The 22,500-nt window shown below is 34.1% G+C and overlaps 1 protein-coding gene across 1 annotated transcript in view; it reads right to left on the bottom strand.

Annotated features, from left to right (window-relative positions):
• Positions 1 to 22,500, bottom strand: part of LOC124947167 (plexin-A4) — a 223,320-nt gene that overhangs the window by 180,726 nt on the left and 20,094 nt on the right. The gene's annotated exons all lie outside the window — the stretch shown is intronic.

The following is a 22,500-nucleotide window of genomic DNA, read 5'->3' as shown; positions in this document are numbered from 1 at the left end:
CTATCGATATCAGCTATTCTTTCGTTTCGCTCTCTCTCTCTCTCCCTCTCTCTTTTTATTCTATCCTAGATGGATTTTTAATTTTTTATTATTTTAAATCAATCGACGTTTCAACAAAAAAAAAAAAACATTTGACTATTCTGATTCTGTCAAGTACATCAGACGATTACATATTTATCAACAAGAATACCATTTTCGATAAATATCGACATTCAAAAGGTAATTGCATAAAACAACATTACGCACGTTAAACCGATCGAGAGATGAATAACGAACAATATTTCGTACTTCCGTAGGGATTCTAATTTCATTTCATGTGTATATATATATATATATATATGTGTGTGTGTGTGTGTGTGTGTACATAGATATATGTAAAGAGATAACTCGTTACTATCTACTTAATGTACACGTTAATACATTTACCTCATCCCTAGCATATATTCTCTCTCTCCCCCCCCCTCTCTCTCTCTCTCTCTCTGTCTCTCTCTCTTTTTCGATCTGTCTGTCCGTCCATCTGTTTCGTCTACACCCTTTACCAATCTAGTCGCACTGTGACAAGTCCTATACCTAAACGATTGAAACCGCTTATATCGTCGGTTTTACTATTAATGGAAATGATTTCCCTTCCATTTTATCCCCTGCTCCTACCCCCTACCCCCTACCTCCTATTTTCCTCCTACCCCTGTATTACCGGTTCTCGATTATCCTCCAGCAATCGTCGTCATTACGTTGTAGAATGCGTTGTACCTGAATTAATCTAAAACGGACGAGCGCATTAATGGAAACGAAACCGTGCGACGATTCTTCATCGTTATTGATATGAATTTATATCATTTTTTAGATATTAAATAAGTACATGTAATATCGATTTATATTATATATATTTAATAACGAACGAGAAATTAATATAAAAATTAAAATGTTTTTCGTTTTGGTTATTGGCTTGATTATTCCTTTCTTTACTCGGTTGTAACTTATACGCTTGCTTATTTGCTTGACTGTTTGCTGATTGCTGATTGCTGATTCCGTATTGTTCCTTTCTGTTTTCTTCCTTTTGTATTTTTCTTCTTCCTTTTTTCTTTCTTTCTTCCTTCCTTCCTTCCTTCCTTCCTTCCTTTCTTTCTTTCTCTCTTTCTCTTTGTTTCTTCCTTTTTGCTGACCAAACTGAACTCTAACGTTTCGATCCTCAATGAGAGATTCACACAACAATAAAGAAAACTTCCACGACTATCGATCAGGGATCACATTGGTCGAACAATAATTTCCCATTAATGGCCTTGCTATTTTCTTGCTTTGTTCATCGAGACGCAAGTTCTGCTTGTAAGATCGTCCAGTCGACAATGCTAACCTTCCTTATCCCAGAGTGCTTATCTATAGTTAGCATTATTCACGAGAGAATATCGGTTACGTGTTGTATACTATATATATGTATGTATGTATATAAGTACATAGGGTGGAACGAATGATTTCTTTGTTGATATCGTGTCTAATAAGATACTATGATTTAACGAGTAGATATCTCCTATAGAATGAACACCAACTATACTAATTATTAGGGGACAACTTATCTGTATCTAGTAAATTAAAAGAAACAAATGAACGATAAATCGAGGTATCGATCGTTTTTAATTAAAAACAATTATTATTAGAGTTAGAAAAATTATCGAGTCACATTGTATATAAGTTCCATCTCTCTCTCTCTCTCTCTCTCTCTCTCTCTCTCTCTCTCTCTCTCTCTCTCTCTCTCTCTCTCTATCTTTCTCATTAGTAGACCAACAACGGTACCTACGTGATCAGACAGTGTATATGTATGTAAGAGAGAGAAAGAGAGAGAGAGAGAGAGAGAGAGAGAGAGAGAGAGCTCTCTATAGTCTCAGGGTACATTAAACTATCTATCAATCTATCTCACGCAAAGGGGAATCTAACTCGTGAAGCTCACAGAATGTCGAACGACGACAACGGTAACAGCAACAATAATAACAACAACAGCAGCAGTAGCAGCAGCAGCAGCAGTAACAACAACAACAGCAGCAAGAACGAGGACGAGGACGAGCACCATCAGCAACTGCAATAGTGGCACGTGCACGCGCATCCGTGCGATCTGTCGCACAGAGAAACATGGGAGGAGGGACTTAGAGACGCACGTGTAAATGGAAAACCATGGACGCAGATGGAAGCACACACGCTTCTATATATATATATATATATATATATTTATACATGCGTGTATATATATGTATGAATGTATGTATATATGTATATATATATATATATATATCTCCCTAGCTTCAGATGGTCCTATGTAACATCACGAATAAGAGTTCCAATACATATGTACGTATGTATGTTGTATGTTACGTGTAAATATATATAATATATATATACTAATATATGTAAATATACAATAATAATAAATATATGTAAATGTACAATCAACATGTGTATGTGTGTATATATGTGTACATATATATATATATAAACAAATGTAATTGATTTTATCGGAAGAATGTAATCAAAAAACTTATGTAAATAAATATGTGTATGCTTGTATATCTACGTCTGTTCTCTCTGTCTCTATCTCTCTGTATCTATTCCTCTGTCTTTCTCTCTCTCTCTCCCTCTCTCTCTGTTTTTGTCTCTTTGTCGCTCCCCTCTTACCATTGACGATAACAAAATTGATAGAAGAGAAAATGAAATGGTGGAAATGCATGGAAACGAAAGATACACATACACGGAATATTAATTAACGAATATCAACTATAATTATCATATTCTCTAATATTCCCATTGAATTGAAACGTTGATGAAACGTTCCGACTGTCGAAATGAAATTTTTCATCGAATACGACGCAGCTGTCCGCGGTAAATAACATAACATAAATACATATTATTATTATTATTATTATTATTATTATTATTATTATTATTATTATTATTATTATTATTACTATTACTATTACTATTACTATTATTATTATTATTATTATAATTTCCATACACGACAATATACGTTTAAGTGAATTTATGAGAGTTACCGAGAAGTTTATAAAATGTAAAAACGCTACGTTTAATAAAAAATATACGTATAATTTGAATAGTTTTTGATTTGATTTGTTCGTTCGTTCGTTCGTTTGTTCCGTTTTGTTTTGTTTTTTTTTCTTTTTTTTCTTTTTTTTTCTCTCTTTGTTTTTATTCTAAGCAACACTTCGATCAATTAGAAACTAGGAGAGGAATATTTCTTTTGTTCTTTTTCTTTTTCTTTCTATTTTCTTTTTTTTTTTTTTTTTTGGTATTTTTTTTCCTTGCTTCCTATGTTTTTTCAAAACTTTTGGAATGGAGTGTACGAGAAGGTACCACCCTGCCGAACAAAAGTGTATGCTGGCCCAACAAAGGGAGATCTCCACTCCAGCATGACACAATGCTATCTATTCGAGGTACTTCCGCCCTGTTGCATTTTTTCCAATTCACCCTAAGATTTTTCTTTCTCAACGATGCAACATGTACATACGACGAACGTCGAACGAGAGAAATGAAATCGAATGGGTATCGCGAATCTCTGTACTTTACTAATTTTTGTTTTTTTTTTCTTTCTTTCTTTCTTTCTTTTCTTCCCCTTTATACCTACTCCCCTATGTCTATTTATTTATCTATCTCTTTTTAAGGATACACATTTGTGTACGCATATTACGCATACATAAATAATACACATACATATATGAATATATATATATATATGTGTGTGTGTGTGTGTGTGTATATACGTAAAAAATGTAATAATATGTCTCATTACTATTACGAGAAAATTGATTATTAATTTCTAATATTAGTAAGTATGAAAAAAATTTGATAATTTTTAATGTTATTCCTATAAGCTTAAATACATTAATTAATGATACTTATATCATATTATTTGGAAAATTTAATCTTTATATTACCTTTGTAATTTGTGATATTATTAATATAAGAATATTTGATAAAAATTTATAATATACTATTATTACTTAGAGGAAAGATTTAATAGTATTAGTGATATTTTTAAGTATAGATAAAATTTAATAATTTGTAATACTAGCACTATATTATATCATATATACATACATATATATACATATATATATATATATATATATATATATATATATAATACATACATGTACATGATACATATATACGTATATATCCGTATGGATATAATTCGATCGGCTTACTCGATTATCCTCGTCGATGAGCCGGGGACTTTCAGGAACGTCGAACGTAAAATTTTCAACGCGATCGTCCATCGTGCTCGTTTTAATATTTCATAAAGCTGTCCACGCATGGATCCGTGATCCATTCCCGTTGTAACGGGATCTCGATGGTTACTACCACCACCACCACCACCACCAACACCATCACTAACACCACCACCTACTACTACTATCACGATATTACATAAAAATTCACAACGCCGTTGTTTTCGTTATTAACCGGATGGGACGTATTTCTCCTCATCGTTTTTATCCACTACACTCTTTCTTTTTTTCTTTCCAAAAAAAAAAAAAAAAAAAAAAAAAAATAGAGAGAGAGAGAGAGAGAGAGAGAGAGAGATAAAGAAAAATAAAATACTACAAATACAGAGAACGTGAGATACGTACGTTGTGCCGAGTACGTGAGCATAGATCGATTATAACGATTATATAAAAAAAAAATTGATAAAAATCATATATTTCGCGGATTATAAAAGAAAAAAGAAAAAGAAAGGAAAACAATTTTATTAAATTTTTCGTGACTTTTTTTTCCTTCCCTTCATTTTTCCTTAATCATTGTCAAAGCGCCAATGCTTTCGTAATTTACTTTAAGAAAAGAGATTAGACAACGGTGCAATAAATATTGCAGAGAATGAACTTTAACCTGCCGGGATAATGTTGAACGACAAAAAGAAAAAGAAAAAGAAGAAGAAGAAGAAGAAAAAAAAGAAATATATAAAAGAAGAAAAATATAATGGAGAATAATCTTCGTGTACCGTCTTGTCGTGAACTTTTCACATATGTGTATCTTCCTTCCTCTCACTCTCTCTCTCTCTCTCTCTCTCTCTCTCTCTCTCTCTCTCTCTCTCTCTCTCTTTCTCTCTTCTTTTTCCTTTTCCTATTTCTAATAAGCAAGGAAGAAACGGGTTAACGCGACGTACGACCTCGTCCATTACTAATTTTTATTGCTACGTGAAAGAGTGAGGAAGAAAATGTGAGAGACAGAAAGACTCAAAGAAAGAGAGAGAGAGAGAGAGAGAGAGAAAGACGGAGTGATATAGAGGTAGAAAGACAGAAAAAGATAGAAAAAGAAAGAGAGAAAGAGAAAGATAAAAGGTCCACCTACATCTACGAAAGAGAGAGAGAGAGAGAGAGAGAGAGAGAGAGAGAGAGAGAAAGAGAGAGAGAGTCATTAACCTCGCGCTAATTAATTACGCGAGCGAGTCTCTTTCTCCTTCCGCGAAACTCACTCACCGTCCGTGGCTGTCCATCCGTCCGTTGGTCCGTCCATCTTCCTGTCCTTTCAACGAAAGCTTCCTACCATTTCTACCTAACATCCCTCTACGAAAGTATTTCTTTATTTTCTTTATTCGTCTACGTTTACTTCTACTTCTTCTTCTTCTTCTTCTTCTTCTTCTTCTTCTTTTTCCTCTTCTTCTTCGTCTTCTTCGTCTTCCTCTTCCTCTTCCTCTTCCTCTTTTCGTCTTCTTCTTCTTCTTTTTCTTCGTCTTCTTGGAAACTCACGTGAGGTCTTCCATTTAACCAGCTACTATACCAAACGATATTTGTTTCTCTTCAAAGGGGGAAAAATAATTCGAAGTTACGTAGAACGGACGATTACGAAGTTACGTAGAACGAACGAAAAAGAAAAAAAAAAAAAAAAAGAAAAAGAAAAACAAAATATTTTCTTTTTCTTCTTTATTTCTTTTCTTTATCTTCGACGAAATAAATAAATAATAAATAATCGTAATTAATGAGAATACTATTAATAATCTTTTATAACATTATCGTCATTTGATAGATTTTTAATTAATCTGTAATATTACTATTAACGTAGATTTTTTTAATAAGTAGAAATTAAAAAGACATATTTGGATTATTCATTTATTTAAAATTATTTATATCATTCGATTATTAATACGTATTATATTATTGTTATTATAAGAAAATAATATGTTTTATCATTTGATTATTTGATAATTTAAATATAAATAAAACTTGTTATAACATAAGGACGATGATATTAATGACAATAAATAAATTGAAAAATTACAAATTAATATTAATTATAAATACGATGGGATATAATAAAATTGTTTTAAAATTATAAATTCAATAATTACGAATAAAAGAAGAATATATGATCGATAGATTAATATTACATTTGATCAAGAAACATAGTAACACGTATTATTAATATTCTTCTATGTATATTAATGTGTTGCACATTTTTTTTTTTTTTCTTTTTCTTTCGACGAAAAGACAGACAGATAAGTATAAAAAAAAAAAAAAAAACAAGATTATTAACAACGGTAACGTACATACATATTAACCAAGAAAGTTACAACATAGTAATATAAGTACGTTGCTCGAGGATTAGCGAAATAAGGTAAGTAGAAGACGACACATAACAAGCGTTAACTTGAAACGTTTCCCCCAAAGCTTTCCAAGAGTTAGAATGTAAAATAGGAAAGTTTTGTCGTGGCAACCTCTACGTATTAACACCAACTGGATTAGGATGTTCTCTTACATAGATGGTGGATAATGCTATATACTACATACAACAATGTATTATATTATATTATGCTCGTTTACATCGTAAATGTTTTAGACATTTGAATCATTCGGACATTTGGTCTCTTGGAAATTCGTGTTTTGGATAATTACTCTAATAATTAGATGACTAATACCTTGTTAGATCAAATATTATATCGAATAGATATTATAGTTCTCGATTGGTTACGATTAGAATTTGAGATACGACGTGATCGCTTAGTTTCTAAATGATGAATTGTTATCATTGAATAGATAAGTAATTACGTATATATATACGTGGATATTACGTGAATATGCGAACAACTGTATGATGATTATTATAGTAACGTATTCAAGGAATTTCTATTAATAAAATTCTAACGGATGGCACGTAAGATGCACCAATGCATAACGTTCCGCGATCCGACGATTTCGTAAGTATTCCTCTTTTTATGTCGATTGTTGCAACAATAATTAGATATGCCCTCATATAAAATATATATATATATATAAATATATACATAAGATGGATTAGCTCATGTTATTATCCTATCGCACAAATAACTTATTTTTTTTTTTTTTTTTTTTTTTTTTTTTTTTTTTTTTTTTTTTTTTTTAACTTAATGAGTCTTCTAATACTCATTTATTTTTTTCTTTTTTTTGTCACGCGTCTACGAAGGACGCACTATTATAATAAATGCCGACTTGAGTAATCTTTCGTTAGAGAATGATGTACGATCGAATCTACAAAGAGAATTCCAATGATTTTGATAATAAATAATTAAAATAGATAAAAATACAAAATACAAAAAATAAAAAGATGTAAATATAAAAAAGAAAGAAAAAAGAAAAGCAAAAAAGAAAGAAAAAAATAATAAAAAGAGTAAAACAATATTATAAGGATCTTTTCTTCCTTCTTTTTTTTATTTTATTTTTTTTTTTTATTTTTTAAATCTTCTACGAAATCTATTTATTATTGAATGGAACTAAAAAGATTGACTTTCATAAAAATCGATTCACTCCTTCTCCAGACTTTTATTACGGGCTAATTTTTTTTCCCCTTTATTTATTTATTTATTTATTTATTTATTTATTTATTTATTTTCTTTTCTTTTTATTCTTTCCGTGCAGATCGTAAAAACGTACATATTCTATCGACGAGGATTATCTCTAATTGATTCATACTTCTAGAATCAATCGACTAAAGAAAGTCTACGTATTTCAGAAATTATTAGAAATATTTCTTAAGGTAAATGAAAAGCTTAAAAAGAGGGATGAGGGATGATTGGAAAGGGTAGTAAATATTCGACGACCTGTTTAAATGTCCGATGATGAGCTAATACGTTTGGGAAGTTCCGTGACCTGTGTTCGGGCCACATTGACAGGCAAATTAATTACAACCGAGTTTTCCGAGACAACGTCGCTCGAATACCGAACTAAGGCTTACTTTCAACGAGCACGGAAAGGAAGTAGGTGACTTGTAAAAGAGACAGACAGACGGACAGACAGAGAGAGAGAGAGAGAGAGAGAGAGAGAATGAGTAAAACAGACAATGAGATACTTCGACCTAACCCTCAAATTTTAATGAGAATCGGCTTAAGTTCGAGGAAACGAGTTGAGCCGCGGATTTAACAGTTTAATACCTTGCACTTAATCCGGATACTTGCTAATTCGAAACCTCGAAAGTCTTGCAATCACGATCGAGATCCGATCTCGATACGTCCTACTAAACCAAAAAAAAAAAAAAAAAAAAAAAAGAAAAAAGAAAGAAAGAAAGAAAAAAAGAACATTCGAACGTTTATTTTCTTTCTTTCCTTTTATATGTCCTTCAATTAATCTCTCTCTCTCTGTCGAAAAAAAAAAAAAAAAGAAACAATAATGACATATAATGTTAAAAATTAATCATTCAAAATTCGATCGATTTCATTTATTTATATTTTATATTTCCTGTCATCGTCATATCATCATACGTATAAATTGTACAGTCGTTTCATTATTAATTATTAAATATTATTATTATTATTATTATTATTATTATTATTATTATTATTATTATTATTATTATTATTTATTATTATTATTATTATTATTATTATTATTACTATTATTATTATTGTTATTATTGTTATTATTGTTGTCGACTTCATAACAAAAAAAAAAGAAAAAAAAAAATAGAAATGGTCACATTTCGTCGATAGAAATAATGGTACGGGTCGAAAATTATCGTTTTAATTATTTTGATAAATGAACTTCCTCGCTTGATCTTTGTCGTTATTATTATTATTATTATTATTATTATTATTATTATTATTATTATTATTATTATTATTATTATTATTATTATTATTATTACGTTTAAAATTATCGTCATCCATAAATTTTTCCGGGAAGACTATGACGTTATTAGTATCTATTTTTGAATGCCCTTTTAAAAGGCACTTGGAAAAGAGAAAAGAAGGGAAAAAGGAAAGGAAAAAAAAAAAAAAACAAAAAAAAAGAGAGAGAAGAAAAAAGAAAAAACAACAAAAAAAAAGAAAGAAAGGGAAAAAAAAAAAGAAAAATCGATTGAGTTGCGGCCAAGGGGAAAAGGCCAAAGCCTAATGGCAACGGCAATGGTTAGGATAGTATTAGGTGTGGATATCTATGTATGTATTATATCTCTATGCGGTACGAGATCGAACACCGAGGGACACGTAGGAAATTCATCGATTAATTTAACTTCCTTACGGTCGACGAAGCACGAACGCAGTCTGACGTAATTTGGTGGAATTTAAACCGGAGGCTGCACCAACGTGTACCACTACCGAACTCCCTCTCTGAGAACTCCCTCTCTCTCACTCACTCTCTCTCTCTCTCTCTTTCACAAACACTCTCTCAATCTCTCTCTCTCTCTCTCTCTCTCTCTCTCGCTCTCTCTGTCTCTCTATCTCTCTCTTGTATTACTCACTCCTTCCTCGTCATCCGCGTGCTGATTCGAGGCCGAGCTTAATAATCCCGACGGTTTCTGCATCGTTAACCACTTACGAACGATCGTGTAAGTGCACATTTAAATAATCCACCGGGTACGTTATCCGGCCCGTGCGACGAGCACGGCGAAATGTATCGAATTGATAGGGAAAAAAAAAAAAAATTGAGAAAAGAGAGAGAGGGGGGGGGGGGGGGGAAATATTTACGGTGGCACACGTACACACACGTGTAACATACTATCGTCAGAAATGATACGGACATAGGTGAGTTCTGTAAAATTGTTCGTTCGTGAAAGAAGAAAAATAAAAAAAGAAAAATAAATAAATAATTGAATAAATAAATAAAGATAGAAATAAAAACAATTATTATTCATCATATCGAATTTACATCGATCTCATTCGTTCGAACGTACGTACTGAGAAAAATAATCTCTATCGATACATGTACGGTACGTTCAATTATTTATTAATTGTAACATATGATAAATTGATATTGAGAAAGATTTTTATCATCGCACGGCGATTTTTATTAATTATTCTATTACCGATCTTTACAATTAATTAATCGTATTTGGTAAGGTTCATGTCGTACGAATAATTATTAACTGTTTAAATAGATTTAATTAATCTTCAAGGGAAATCTAACGGCACGATTTTATTAGCACACTCCCATGCTATTCTTTTTTTTTTTTTTCTTTTCTTTTTTTTTTTTGTCGATATTAGAAAGTACCATCATCTGTCCGTCGGTATTATTAATTGATTAAATTAAATAATTGATCGATCTTTTTAAAAAAAATTCATATTTATCGACGAATCCATAGTCGTTTAATTTTATTATTTAATTTTCTTTTTTCTTTTCTTTCTTTCTTTCTTTTTTTCTTTTTTTTCTTTTTTTTTTTTTTTTTTTTTTTTTTTTTTTTTTTTTTTTTTTTTTGTTATATTTTTCATCATCGCACATGTCAAAAGGAATGTTCATTTCTTCGGGATAGTTCTCGGTATACGAGTTATTCTATCGGACTGACGAGGCAGCAAAACTATTAGAAATCTCTTTCGATTATCGGTTAATCGGTACCTCCGCCGCGTTCCCCACCCCCACCTCGCGCTGCCCCCTCCCTCCTCCCACCCAACCCCTCTCCCATTTCAATTTTCACGATTTAATAACTTCGAAGAAAATCTTTTGAAGGAGGAAGCTTGTCCTTTCAGGTAGATGAATTTTATCGAAATCCGCAGTTATTAGAGGGGAAAACGTGGAATGAAGTTTACCTAAACGTTGGAAGCAACGCGAGAGGCCGTTCATGTTATAAGAACTTTGCGTTCGACGTATTTCATTAGGAATTTATGTGAAGTCTCGCCAAGAGGAGAGAAAGAGAGACAGAGAGAAAGCGAGAGAGAGAGAGAGAGAGAGAAAGAAGGAATACGAGAACGAGAACGAGGACGAGAGAAAGCGACCGAGAGAGGGGTAGAGAGAGGAGAGAGAGAGAGAGAGAGAGAAGATAATGAAGTTTACGAGCAATTTGTCAATTAGCTTGTGCAAATTAATTGCAAAACAGCAAATTACTTGAGTTCCTGGTAAGTTTATTAAACGAACGCGTATATAACTTTTTAATAATGAAAATCTCTCTCACCCCCTCCATTACGTTATTCATCTAAACTCTTTCTCTCTCTCGCTCTCTCTCTCTCTCTCTCTCTCTGTCTATCTATTTATCTATCTATCTATTTGTGTCCTCTCTTTTTTTTTCTTTCCCTTACATTCTATCTATCGAAGGATCAACATTTTACTAAATACGAAAAGGAGGAAAGAAGAGGAAGAAAGAAAAAAAAAAGAAAAAAAATAACACACAGAGAGAGAGAGAGAGAGAAGGAAAAAGATCGATGGGTATTTTAATTAATCGTTACGATAAAAAATAGCCCGAGGAAAAACTGAGTTTTCTGGGATGATCTCAATTTTGTTTACTTTTTTTTTTTTTATTTTTATTCCCTTTTCCCTCTCTCTCTCTCTCTCTCTCTCTCTCTCTCTCTCTCTCTATTTTACGAAGGATAGCAACCAAAAGGGCCGAACGAAAAATATTCGAGTGGCACTATTTTATGAGATTCTAAAAGGGAGTATACGACGTGGTTGCCGTCGGCTATATAGTCGTTGTAGCAAATGTAATTAACATACTTTCGGTGTGTAGGGTGGAAAAATGACTCGTCCCTCTCTCCCACCCTCTCTCTCTCTCTCTCTCTTTCACTCTTTCACTCTCATCTCCCTTCGAAAAGCAACCCACGAGAACGGGTCTACCTCTCTCTCTCTCTCTCTCTCTCTCTGTCTTTCTCTTTCTATTCTTTTTGGTCGGCGAACAGGACACCGTTTCTCCCCCTTGACTCGTATTATTCTCGAGCAACCCCAATTTTCTTCGGCGATGCACCCTTCGCGAGGGGTGGGCGCGGATTTTCAATCTGCATTTCTCTTCCGCTTAACTTTCTTTCCCAAGCACCCACACATACACACAGAGACACCCACAGCAGTAGACATCCATACCACCCATCCTACCTGCCATGTTCCGTTTTTCCCGGGCCATGATTTCGCTCGCTCTTCGCATATATAACGGGTGTTTCTATTATATCACAAAGATAATCCTACGTAACATTGGCATTGACGCTTGTCGGTGTCGTTTTGTTTTAATCGCAATTAAATCATGAATTTTTGAGATATCTTCGACACGACTAATAACTTCAATATATACATATATATTTTTAATTTTTCTTCCCTCCTTCTATTTCTCCTCCTACCCTCCAAAAATATTCACATACTTACCCCCACACCCTCCCAAAAGAAAAAAAGAAATATATTCGTCACAGGAGGAAAATAATTAAGAAGGGTCCGACGAAGGGTTCGAAAAGAAAAATACTCCCTCGGGACTTTTTATTTCGATAAAGAAATTCGGATCTTCTCAAAATAGATCTCAGATTTCTAACTCGAGGGGTGAACACCCCTTATATGTATGTATATATATATATATATAATTTTTTTTTCCTTGCTCCCTTTCTTTTCACCCCTCACCCACAGAAGAAACTAACCTTGGGTAAAGGAATGAAAGGGTGGTTTTTGTCGATAAAAAGGAAGGAATATAGATATCGATGTCCTTCCGCTTTGTGATATTTCCGGCCTGTTGCTTCCGTAATCACTCTTTTCGTATAACGGGTGTCTTGTTAAAACCGAATGAAGTAAGGAACGTACAAATGGATGAGAATGAAAATGTTCGAAATAAATGTAGTCTCCTTGCTACTGAATATAAAACTCTCTCTCTCTCTCTCTCTCTCTCTCTCTCTCTCTCTCTCTCTCTCTCTCTCTTTTTCCTTCTCTCAGTCTCACTCTTTCTTTCTTTTTACTCGAGAAAACTCCTAACGAAAAATGATGGTCATTAAGCGTAACATTTCAATTCTTTTCTTCCTTCTCTCTCTCTCTCTCTCTTTTTTCTTTCGCACATCATTCCGAAGGAACGACAACGATTATAAGAATGAAGTGATTTTGAACCTTATCAAGTGAATCTAAGTCAGCAACTCGTAAAAATCGATAAACGAGAAATCACTCGGAGTCTCTGTTTTCTCTGATCTGACAAAAAAAAAAAAAAAAAAAAAAAAACAACAAAAAAACAAAAAAAAAAAAAGAAAAAAGAGAAAAGTTAAGATAAAAGAAAAATAAAATAAAAAATAAAAAACGGTGAGAAAATGTTCTTCGAACGAATCGCATATAAGATTTCCAATAAATCCTCTCAACCCTTTCTCTCTCTCTCTCTCTCTCTTTCCTTTTTTCTCTTCTTATTTCCTTCTCCTCCACCTTTCTCTTAAATTCTTTTCCGTTTTCTCTTTTTTCCTTCCCCCCTATTCTCTTTCTTTTTTCCTTTCCTCCTTTTTTTTTTTCGAATCCGAACGAATCGAAATAATCCCGGCATTATTTAATCAGGACGCGGCAGGTGCCGACGGAATTTTATCGAATCCTATCGAGTGCGAGTTGGAAGAAGTGAGATAAAAAAAGATGAAATAAAAGACAGAGAAAGAGAGAGAGAAAGAGAGAGAGAGAGAAAGCAAGAAAGAAGGAAAGAGGAAGAGAGAGAGAGAGAGAAAGAGAAAGAGAGAGAAAAAGAGAGAATCAATTCAGATTACCGAAGATAATGCACACGGTGTGTAACTAAGAAGAGAAAGAGGAAGAGGAAGAGGAAGAGGAAGAAAGAAAAGGAACAAAAAAGAGAGAGAGAGAGAGAGAGAGAGAGAGAAAAGAAAAATAGAGTGAGTGAGAAAAAAGATAGAAATGGCGAGTCAATGTTGGAAAAGATTTTCTATTACCTTAATTCTTTCTTCTTTTCTATTTCTTTCCTACGTTCCTTCCTTCATTCTTTCTATCTTTCTTTCTTCCATTTTTTTTCTTCCTTCCTTTCGAGATAGTCAATACCATGGAAAAGTGTTAAAGTAAGAAAGAGAGATAGATAGATAGATAAAGAGAAAGAGAGAGAGACATACTCTCTCTTCCTCTCTCTCTCTCTCTCTCTCTCTCTCTCTTTCTCTTTCTCTTTCTATCTATCTTAGGACCCTTGTCTACTATTAACGTCACCGCTAACGCGTTAAGTTCGAGATCTATTGTGGTAACTTTAATCGACCTTTCTCACAGTAAATTATGCGTTTCAGGTTGAATTATTAACGGTAAAGAAATTTACAACATCATTTAATGTCCCTTAAATCTCTACAAAGGAGATCGCAGCAATACTGATAACGACGAAATTGAAAAATTATTTTTATGGAAATAAAATCTAGAATACTTTTGCATTTCTTTCTTACGATTGAAGAAGAAGAAGAAGAAGAAGAAGAAGAAGAAGAAGAAGAAGAAGAAGAAAAAGAATTAAATTCAATCGTTTTAATTATATTAGAAGAAAAAATAATAATAATAATAATAAGAAAAAAGGAAGAAAAACGAAAAGAAAAAGAAGAAAATTCGATTCTTTTAATTCGATTAAAAAAAAAAAAAAAAAGGAGAAGAAGAAGAAAAAGAAACAAAATAAAAACAAAATGAACACATCTCTCTGTCTCTCTCTTCTTTTAACTATCTATCTATCTATCTTTCTCTCTCGTGTTAAATTTAAAAAAAAAAAAAAAAAAAAGAAGAAGAAGAAGAAGAAGAAGTATGTGTTTATCGACAATATTATTATAATATTTATACGATACCCCTCCCGATTTTATCGAGGAATGATTTCTCATTAGTAAAACATCGCTTTATCTCGGCACTTCCTATGGGAGATAAGAACTATGGTGATAAGGGGCGGAGGGTGGAGGGGTGGAGGGGATGACGAGGGGACGAGGGAGAGTGTAGTAGCACGTGTAAGAGGAGAAGTTGATTCGATCGAGAGGCACTTCGTTAAAAGAAACGAAACGATTACGCGCGCCAGATTGCGCGAGTTCCAAGCGACGATCGAAAGACGATGCTTATCCTATCTACCTCCTTCTCCTTCTCCTCCTCCTCCTCCTCCTCCTCCTCCTCCTCCTTCTCCACCAACTCTTCTACCTCATCCTCCTCTTTCTTATCCTCTTCCCTCGTTCAACTCTCTCCTTTCACCCTCTCTTTCCAATTCTTCCCTCATCCTCCTGTGCTCATCTTTCTCTTAACGCTCGCCAGGAATTTTCCCACGATCTGCATTATTTTCACGGTATGCTAAGGAACGACGAAAATGAGAGAGAGAGAGAGAGAGAGAGAGAGAGAGAGAGAGGGAGAGAGAGAGAGAGAATGGAACGAATTCGTACGATCTTCCTTTTATTCAACGAGTTAGTACAATCCATTCTAATTAAATGCGAATTAGAAGCTAATTTAATCGTTCGAAACGTAAATAATCGGATCTTTCAAAATTATCCTCACCCCCACATCCCCTTCCACCCTCCCGTCCTCCAGCTCACCATCCCGTCAAATGAGCCTCGTTCATCGTGGGAGAAAAAAAAATGTAAAGAAATTTGAAAAAAAAAAAAAAAAAAACAACTGATCAACATTCGACTATTTTCAAACTCTTTCACATTTCTTTTCTTTATCTTTTTCTTTCATTATTTATTTATTTATTTATTTATCTCTGGATTGAAATTAATAACACGCTATCGTACAAATGAAATAATTCGAATGAAAGTAGATATCAATGAAGACAAAAAAAAAAAAAAAGAAAAAATAATAAAAAAAACTGTTTTTGTATACTCCAATTCAAGATAAAAAGTCGTATAAGATAAAAAAAAAAAAATAAAATAAAATAAAATAAAATAAAATTGTGTTGAGAAATATTTTTTTCTCTTATTTGTTTTTTTCTTGTTTTTTTTTTTTCTTCTTTCAATAAGAAATATGACGTCTACTATCGATCGATCGATCGATTCGGAGAAAGACAGATAGAAAGAAAAAAGGAAAAAAAAAAAAGAAAACAGAAAAAAGAAAAAAGAAAAAAGAAAATCGACAGAAATGGATCAAGACAAATTCGTCGAATGTTTTACCATTCATCGTGTGAATGTTAAAACAATTTTTTTCGGATCAAACGTTTTCAGTATATTTTTTAAGAGCCAATAAAACAGCTATAATAACGGTCTCCGTCTCTCCTTCTCTCCCACCCCCCCCCTCCTGCCCTAACCGTTTAACCTAAATACTATCCTGTATAAAATGTTTGATATGTTACAAAAAAATCGTTAATTGCTAAGGAATAAAACAGCAATTCTATTTACGTAGAATTAAACGAGAGAGAGAGCGAGAGCGAGAGAGAGAGAGAGAGAGAGAGAGAGAGAAGAAGGAAAAGTAATCGATAAATTATAAAAGCTGACTTCAGACCTGAGTAAACGAAGAGATCTACAGGAAGAGAGAGAGAGAGAGAGAGAGAGAGAGAGAGAGAGGGACTGGTAAATCGTGGAATGAGCAAATAAACTGCCATGATCGAGATCAATTGAGTCGAGCGAGTTGAGATCAAGCGAGGAAGGACTAATGGCAGAAAGAAAAAGAGAAAGAGAAGGAGAAGGAGAAAGAAAAAGAGAAAGAGAAGATAAGAGAGAAAGGGAGACAAAGCGACGCGTGTCGAAGGGTGCAAATATATTTGTGTTGGGGTAGCGTGCTTGTAGTGAGTGCCACTCTTTTACCCCCACTACTTTCCACTTCCTATTATTTTCTCGAACGATTCTCCTTGACGTTTCACCTGTCTTCACTTTTCTCTTTTCTTTCCTTCTTTCTTCTTCCTCTTTTTCTTCTTCTTCTTCTCTTGTTTTCTTCCATCTTTTACAAAGTTCTTTTCATTATCGCGCAAAAATGCGTTCGAAAGCGAATATTCGAGGTCGTTTCTCTTCTCTCTCTCTCTCTCTCTCTCTCTCTGCCTGTCTTTTTTTGCCCCTTTTTTGTCCTTTTTTCTTTTTCTTTTACCTTCACTTTCTTTCTCCGTGTAATAATAGGATAATCGAAAATATAATCGTTGCAATTTAAATTGGCTTAAATTTCATTGAGTACAACGAGAGCTTTTACAAGGGACCTATAAAATATCGTTAAAGGGGCTTGTATTCGATGATTGCTATCATCGGTAAGGTCTATCAATAACCCCCGTGCGTGATGAAAACAACGTGTGCGAATGCGTTCTCTTTATCACTCTCACGTATCAAATGGCTTTCGTTCTCTAATACATGCTAGGTCGTTTGTCATTGGTTGTCATCGGTCTCTTTCGATCCGACTCTATATCGTTCATTATTATTATTATTATTTTTATTATCATCACAAAGTGCGTATTTTTGGAAAGATTAAAATAAAAGATAGAAAGAGAAAAAGGTAGAAAGAAAGGAAAAAGTGTATATATATATATATATATATATATATATATATATATATATAGAGAGAGAGAGAGAGAGAGAGAGAGAAAGAGAAACATCTCGACATCTTGACTAACATGGAACGAAGAATGAGAGGGAGGATTTTCAATAGGTGCAATTAGCCAAACAAAGACGGCGACGGAGAAATCGTAAAACGATTTTATTACTCTCTTTCTCTCTCTTTCTTTCTGTCCTTCCCTATCTCTGTTTTTTTCGTTCTTTGAATCAAACGAGTACACTGCTAGGAAGCAAAATAAGGGAGATGAAATGAAGGAAATAAAGACGAAGAAGAAAAAAAAAGAAAGAAATAAAGAAAGGAAGGAATGAAAAAAGAAAGAAAGAAAGAAAGAAAGAAAGAAAGAAAGAAAGGAAGGAAGAAAGAAAAGAAGAAAGGAAGACAGACGGAATCGTCGAATCGATAAAGAGGAACGAAGCTTTGGACCGAAAAGGGATGCTGCGCTTAATAAGGCCATATTTCCCGGTTCTAATTGCCAACGCGTTGGGGAGAAACGATAGTAGAGAAAAACCATGAGAGACAGAGAAAGAGAGAGAGAGAGAGAGAGAGAGAGAGAGAGAGAGAGAGAGAGAGAATAAGAAGACTATCAATGAAAGAGGGAGAGAGAGAGAGTCGCTAATCCTTATTTATAGAAGTCAGGCGAGTTTCTTCTTCGTGATTCGAGAATAGCGGAGGTGGAAAAGCGAGGGAGGAGAAGGAGGAGGAGGAGGAGAAGAAATAGGAGGAGAAAGAGGGGGAGGAAAAGAAGAAGGTGGAAAAGAAGGAGGTGGTGGAAATGGAAGTGGAAAGAGGACGATCGCTCGGTCGAATAAGCAACTCAGTAGAGGGTTCGAAAGGGTTCGCGGTAAAGGGTAAACGCTCGATTGATTTACGAAGCGGCCATCGGACCGTGAGGAATTTTCACATCCTTCCATCGTCGGATCCCTCCCCTTTTTCTCCTCCTCCTTCTTTTTCTTCTTCCTCTACTTCTTCTTCTTCTTCTTCTTCTTCTTCTTCTTCTTCTTTTTCTTCGACCTCGTCCTCCTTCCTCATTTTTTTATTTTTCTCCTTTTTCATCATCTTCTTCGTCTCATTTTTTTTTCTTTTTGTTCCTCTCCCTCACTCTTCTTCTCTCGCTCTTTCTTAATCGACCAAGATTAGTTTCTTCGCTCCTTTGAACTCATTCACCCACGTCGTACGTTTTCATGCATTTTCAAAGTGCGAAAGAGATCTACATACACATATATACATACGTACGTGTTATATATATATATATATATATATATATATATAAATGTATTTGGAACGCTAGACTAGAGAGATTTTATCCCGTTTAACATTTGCAATTTGCCGTTCGTGAAATGATTTAACAAAATAAATCGTTGTTACATGATATTTTTTGATCGTCGATATAATCATATAATGAACGGATAAGTAAGATACGATTCAACCTCGTTAATTTACTATTGATATCGTATTTCAAAAATTTACAAAAATATCGAGATATCGACCAATATATATATATATATATATATATATATATATATATATATATATATATATATATATCTTTTAAAAATTCTACTAATACAATATAATCGACAATTGTTAATTAATTAACGATTAAATATTTATCTTCCATAAGCATATTATATAGAAATGTACTGGATTTTCATAAGAGAATCAGACGCATCGAAACGCCTAACTAATTTAATTTATTATACTAATTATTAATAAAATCATTAATAAGTTAAAGCGATGGATATGTCTTCATAAATTGAAAAACTAATTAGAGAAAGAGAATGAACATATAATGTGGGTATATAGTAATAATAAAAAAAAGAAAAAAAAAAAAGAGAAAAATAAAGAGACAGAGAGAGATAGAGAAAGAGAGAGAGAGAGAGAGAGAGAGAGAGAGAGAGAGAGAGAGAGAGAGAGAGAGCAATAACGCGAAAAGAGAAACCTTCCGATGGCAGAGTGATAATAGTAAAACGTGTGCACCTATATATATGTACGCACAATATCTATGTATATATATATATGTATATATTTACATATACATACGTAACGACCTATGTCGGATATATATATGTACATATATATAGTTACATACCGACCAAGAGATGAAACGGGAGAGTCAATGAGAAAGAGAGAGAAAAAGAATGAATGAGAGAGAGAGAGAGAGAGAGAGAGAGAGAGGGAGGGAGAGGGAGGGAGATACAGAGAGGAAGAAAGAGAGAAAGAGTAACGAGAACGTCGAGAAGGAAAACGAGAAACTCAGATACATACAAATATACAACCACCATGTATGTAGTCCGCCTACGCGAAAAAGCGATTCGACTGTTGAGAAGAGATGACCAAAAGAGCAGAACAGAGAACAGACCAGAGGAGAGCAGAGCATAGCATAGCAGAACAGAGCATAGCAGAGCAAAACCGATCAGAGCTGACTTCCCAAGTCTCAACTCTCTCTCTCTCTCTCTTCTGTCCTCCTCATACCCATGTACATGCCTCTACTACTCCTGTCCCTCCACCTCATCACCACTTCTACCTTCTCCTTCGTACCAACAAACGGCAGCAACGAGACTGGCTTCCTTCGAGGACAATGATTCCGTTGCATCATGCTGACCGCTCGGAATGTCGACTATGAGAAACCGATAAAAAAAAAAAAAAAAAAAAAAAAAAAAAAAAAAGAGAGAGGAAAAAAAAAAAAAAAAAAGAAAAAAAAAAAAAGGAAATAAAAAAAAGAGAGGAGAAAGAAAAAAAAAAAAAAAAAAAAAAGAGAGAGAGAGAGAGAGAGAGAAGACTTGGAAGAGTTGGTTGTCGTGGAAGGGAGACTATATAAAAAAGAGAGAGAAAGAGAGAGAGGAGAGAAAGGTAGAGTGAGAAAGAGAGATAAAAGAAACTGCAAAGCCATTGTACAGAACGATACAATGACGATACAACGACGACGCCGACGCTGACGCCGCCACCGCCGACGACGACGACGACGACGACGACGACGATGACGATGAAGTCAACGTCAACAACTATTACTATCGACGACGATACTTGCCGACGGAGGAGAGGAGAGTAACAAGAAGAGAACATCAACTATTCTTTTTCCAAGGGCAGGAGAAAGCTACTGCTGCTAGCTAGAGTATATATAGTAGTTGCTGCTGATATATGTAACTTTAGCTGTAACTGTAGCTATTAGTTGCTCCTGTAGCTGCTGCTACTGCTGTTCTACTCACGGATGCTCTCCAGTACCTTGTTCTAACCTACTTAAAGAAAAGAGAGAGAGAGAGAGAGAGAGAGAGAGAGAGAGAAAGGGAGGGAGGGAGAACATATACTTGTGTTCTACTTAACATCCAAGATCTATTGTAAGCTTCGTGTAATCGGCCTCACGAACGAAGTTCCATTGGAACAATTTTTAATTTTAATAACCTTATCGATCTCTGTTTTTATTTATTTTTTTTTTTTTATTTTTATTTTTTTTATTCCTTTTTTTTTTATTTTTTTTTTTTTTTATTATTATTTTTCTTCCTTTACTTTCTTTATATATATATATATTTTACTATTATTACTATATATAAAAAATATATATATATATATATGTATATATCTCAAGATTTTGTCACATCAATGAAATTATGTGTCAATTAATGTAATTAAATGGCAAGTATTATTATCTTAGAAATATACAAATTTTTCTAACGAGCGCTACGATGATATATAGAAATAAGACAGAATTTGAATAGCTATTCGAAAGTTATTCGTAAAACTATCTATGTATATAAATAAGTAAATAAGTAAGTAAGTAAAAAAATAAATGAGTAAGTAAGTAAGTAAGTAAGTAAGTAAGTACTTGAAATGACTATGAAGAAGGAACGAAGGAGAGATTATCTCAACCGTTTCGTGAAGCGTGCGTTCGACCGGAAGTGTCTTCTTTCCTGTTTCTCTCACTCTCTCTCTCTCTCTCTCTCTCTCTCTCTCTCTCTCTCTCTCTCTCTTCTCTCTTTCTTTTCCTTACTTCCTTCCTACAGAAATGAACTGCAGAAAGGGAACTAAAGACTCCTCTACGAATGTCGTTGAAACGATTCGAGAAAGAAGAAAAGAGGATCTAGAAAAAGAGACAAAGACAGCAAGAGAGAAATAGTGAGAGAGACAGAGAGACAGAGAGAGAGAGAGAGAGAGAGAGAGAGGAGGAAATAAAAGAAGACAGAGAATGAGTTCCAGTCGAAGAGACAGGAAACAAGCAACGGACGACGAAGAAGAAGACGAAGAAGACGAAGAAGACGAAGAAGACGACGACGACGACGACGTGCCGATGCCTTCTCTCGGCATCGAGAAGCGTGATTGTTGCTTCGGGACTCTGTAGGAAAGAACCTCGTTACTTTACCCCCACTCAATCACCCAACAACCCCCTACCCCTCTCTCACAGAACATTCGCCCACCTCCGACCATGTCAACTCTTATTCCACTTATTCTTATTCTTCTTCTTCTTTTTCTTCTTCTCCCTCTTCTTCTTCTTCTTCTCCTTCTTTTTCTTCTTTTTCTTTTTCTTCTTCTTCTTCTTCTTCTTCTTAGTCGTCACCTGAGATATGCTCGCTATCTTCTCGATTCTTTCACTCATTCTTCTTACACTCGAAAAGGATACTTCGTCTTCGTCCTAGCAACGCTTACTTTTTCTTTTCTTCTTCTTTTTTTTTTTTTTCTTTTTTTTTTACTTTGTGTTACGACGTTCATTCGTTCGTTCGTTCGTTCGTTCATTCCTTCGCGCGACGAATGAGAAAGAAGGTTGGTTGCTGCGATCTTATGCAAATTGGGGCCACGTCGCGAGAAAAGATTCTCTCTATCTCTCTCTTTCTTTCTTTCTTTCTCGCCTCTCTTCCCCCCCCCTCTCTCTCTCCATCTTTCTTTTTCTTCGGACGAGGACGAGGACGAGAAATCGCTGAAG

This window comes from Vespa velutina, chromosome 2, assembly GCF_912470025.1.
Source record: "Vespa velutina chromosome 2, iVesVel2.1, whole genome shotgun sequence".
NCBI classification, from domain to species: domain Eukaryota; kingdom Metazoa; phylum Arthropoda; class Insecta; order Hymenoptera; family Vespidae; genus Vespa; species Vespa velutina.
Note: the sequence above shows the minus strand (reverse complement) of the source record. Positions and strands in the feature narration are given on the sequence as shown.